We start from the raw sequence: 3,128 nt of genomic DNA on the forward strand, positions 1-3,128 counted from the left end.
TCCTTGAGCATAGTTCACCTGTTCTGTTTGAATTCCTGTTAGGAGTTGACAATCTGTAGGAGTGTGACCTTGAATTCCACAGACCTCGCAATTTTGAGTTACGGCAACCACGGTGGCTGGAGGTGATACATTTAAACTTTCAATTTTTTGGGCAAGAGCATCCACTTTTGCATTAACATGATCAAGGCTACTTATCTCGTACATGCCACCTTTTGTTTGAGGTTTTTCTACCACTGTTCGGTCGCTTCCCCACTGATAATGATTTTGGGCCATGCTCTCGATAAGTTGATAAGCGTCGGTGTAAGGTTTATCCATAAGCGCACCACCGGCGGCGGCGTCTATTGTTAACCTTGTGTTGTATAAGAGACCATTGTAGAAGGTGTGAATTACTAACCAGTCCTCTAAACCATGGTGTGGGCAAAGTCTCATCATATCCTTGTATCTTTCCCATGCTTCGAAAAGAGATTCGTTATCTTTTTGCTTAAATCCATTTATCTGGGCTCTCAACATAGCTGTTTTGCTTGGAGGAAAATATCGGGCAAGAAAGACTTTCTTCAACTCATTCCATGTGGTGACTGAGTTGGAAGGAAGAGACTGAAGCCATCTTCTAGCTTTATCTCTTAACGAGAAAGGAAAGAGACGAAGTCGAATTGCCTCTGAAGTGACACCATTAGATTTAACAGTGTCAGCGTATTGGACAAATACGGATAAATGAAGGTTTGGATCCTCGGTAGGATTTCCAGAAAATTGATTCTGTTGCACTGCCTGCAACAGCGAAGGTTTAAGTTCGAAGTTGTTCGCTTCGATTGCGGGTGGAGCAATACTCGAATGCGGCTCATCCTGCGATGGAGCAGCGTAATCTCGAAGAGCACGAGCTGGTTCGGCCATCGCTGGTATCGTTAAAGGAAGGAGATTTTTGAGATCAGGAACTTCGATTGGAGGAGGATTGTTTCTAGCACGATACTCCCGAATTCGTCGTAATAATCGGAGATATCGTTCGACGTCGTTGATTCATAAGTAGTACGGCTCGCCTTGTGAGCGAGTGTGTGGCATACAAATCAACGAAAAAGGGAAAAAATAAAAAAATGCCTTAGTCTCTACAGCGTAACAGAAGAGTTACGATATCGACTAAATAAAAGTCCCCGGCAACGGCGCCAAAAACTTGATCGCGACTTTATGAGTCTATTGGGGTACTAACTGCAAGCGCACAGTCTAATCGCGTAGTTTTAAAAGATATCGATCCCACAGGGACTTAATGAATCGATCTACCGTTTTTCTAGGGTTACTGCGTAAAGCTAAGGCGGGTGATACTTTAATGATTAGGGGAAAAAATAAAACTAAATTTGGATCTAGATAAAATATCAAATAATATGGATATCAGTATGTAGTTCGTCGTATTTGGGGAATCAAATCTTCGTTGGTCTTTTTCTTAATTTTAAAATAAGTCTTTTCAGTAGACACTATTAATTAAAAGTCTTTTCCTCAAACTCTCGCTCTGTTGAATCAGACTATGACTTTATACTTTAACGTACGCTCTCACTATTTCGTTAAGTCTAAAATCACTTTTGAAAATAATAGAATCTATAGAAACTCCTTTTGAGAAAATACTAACCGTTTAAACGCCCTCGTCTCAAACTCTCGCTCTGTTGACTTAGATTATATGATTAAACTTAAATGCTTAACTCTCGTCCTCACATTTAACTTTTAAAAATAATTTTTGAAAATAATTAGAATTTAATTAACCTTAAAAATTGCTTTCGCCCTGATTTAAAGTTAATGTTCAATTTACACTGTCCAGTTAAAAACTCAAACCGTCGTTCTATTGATTTTAACTTCTTTATGTCTTTTACTCTCGTACAAAAACCTTGGTATTAACTTTGTAAATTGAGACCAGAAAAAGAGTGACTATATTCTGAAATAAATTTAAACCAACTCAACTTTGATTCCTTTATTCCGCTTACTTTACATACCGATATCTAAATTAATTAGCCAGACATGATAAACATGCATAAACAATAATCATGCATAAATACGGCCATATCAAACAAACAACATATATAAACAGCGGAACAAAGCATATGTAAATTAAAACGATAAATCAATTAATTAATGAACCTGGAAAAATACTAGAAATCTGGATTTTATCTCCTACGCTTCGGTGCTCGAACACTCCACCACAGGTCGGTTGGATTTGTTCTTCACAATTCTCAATCAGATAGGAAAGTAAAAACAAGGAAATAAAATACTATGATCTAACGTAAGGTCATATCCAGTAAAAATTACACAATAGTTTCCGGTGTAGAAACTATCGTGAGAAAATAAATTGTATGCTTCAGAAATTAAACTAGAAAAAAGAAAGAAATAAATTGCTTGAAAAATTAGAATGCTGGAAAAATTGTACGGGGCCGAGAGAGCTTCAATTGGCTTTTGTGAGGTTTATTTATATTCACCTCCCAAGATAACCGTCTCCTAGAATGTGTCTTCAGTATGGTCCAAGCGTCTCCGAGTGCATGAGAGAATTTAGGGGAAACCGTTCACTCCGTTACGCACGTAAAGCCTAAAATATAGGAGTGGAATGTGTGACGTCCGTCACACTATGTGTTACGGTCGCAACACTAGGTCTTAGGACGTGGCGATCGGCACGTGCTTGTTGCGGTCGTGACAACAATTTTCTTTGTTCCAAACGTGGGTTGGGCTTTGGTGCTTCAGCCTGCTGCTTTTCCTAGAAAATCTTCTTTTTGCACCCCTTTTCTTTCTTTTTCACACGTGCTTTAAATAATGATGCCTGAAATAAATAATAAGAAAATGCCGAGTAATATCGAATAATATAAAATAAATTGAATCAAATAACGATATAATTTAATTAAATCAAGTCTAAAAATGTGATATAGTTTCATGTTATCATTTAGAATAAAATTATGGTTTGCATTGGATTTAAGTCTTTAGCCTGATATCGACCCAAACCAGTCGATTGTTCACCCATATGAAAAAGAGAAAAAGATTTTGGTTGATAAATGAAATAAAAAATATATATGATTTTTTTTTGTTACAAACAATGTTGTTTGTATTTCAAAGCTTTCTAATTAGTTGTGTTCGACGAGAAGACGGGTTGTATTTCGACATGGAGT

The 3,128-nt window shown here is 37.1% G+C and overlaps 1 non-coding gene across 1 annotated transcript; it reads left to right on the top strand.

Moving 5' to 3' along the window:
- Positions 1-403: 403 nt before the first annotated feature.
- Positions 404-510, top strand: LOC127117025 (small nucleolar RNA R71). Its single transcript, XR_007801788.1, has one exon. It is a non-coding gene; the product is annotated as a small nucleolar RNA R71 (small nucleolar RNA).
- Positions 511-3,128: the final 2,618 nt, after the last annotated feature.

Source organism: Lathyrus oleraceus, chromosome 1 (assembly GCF_024323335.1).
Source record: "Lathyrus oleraceus cultivar Zhongwan6 chromosome 1, CAAS_Psat_ZW6_1.0, whole genome shotgun sequence".
In the NCBI taxonomy this organism is placed as follows: Eukaryota; Viridiplantae; Streptophyta; class Magnoliopsida; order Fabales; family Fabaceae; genus Lathyrus; species Lathyrus oleraceus.